Below are 701 nucleotides of genomic sequence, written 5' to 3' on the forward strand. Positions count from 1 at the left end.
GAATGCAGGAGGCCCTTCTGAAAATAAAAAAAGCTCCTGAGAATGCTGACAGGATGATGAAGATGAAACAAGTTATAAGAGCTGTAAGTTCAGAGATGATGATTATATATTTATATATTTTTTTAATTATTATGTAATTAAAAAAATACAGTGTATTAACTGTTTTCTTTTTTTGCATAGCTTTCTGAGTGGAGGGCTCATCCTTCCAGCCAGCCCCTGGCCTCTGTGTATGTGAAATTCTTTGGACAGGAAATTGCATTTGCCAACATTGACAAAGCCATCATTGATCAGATTATTGAGGTACGGAATTTTCTATTGTAACTAGTCTTCTACCTGAACTGAATGTCTGATGTCCTATAAGCAATTTTGTGGTCACAGTTTGCCAGTGGACCAGCCATCCACACTTATGGCAGGAATGCTTGGAATGCTGTGATGTCTGGGTTCGCATTTCATTTCACAAAACCAATGCTGGTTGCTGAGGTTCGCCCCCCCCCCCCCTCCCCCCCCTTTTCCCCCCCCCCCCCCCCCCACCCCCCCCCCCCCCCCCCCCACCCCCCCCCCCCCCCCCCCCCCCCCCCCCCCCCCTCCCCCCCCCCCCCCCCCCCCCCCCACCCACCCCCCCCCATCGCATCTTTCCAACCACCGTTGGTCTGCCATGGAGCTCAGGTTTGATATACTGGTTTGGCTGCTGCCTCTGCGAG

This window comes from Etheostoma spectabile, chromosome 9 (genome assembly GCF_008692095.1).
Source record: "Etheostoma spectabile isolate EspeVRDwgs_2016 chromosome 9, UIUC_Espe_1.0, whole genome shotgun sequence".
In the NCBI taxonomy this organism is placed as follows: Eukaryota; Metazoa; Chordata; class Actinopteri; order Perciformes; family Percidae; genus Etheostoma; species Etheostoma spectabile.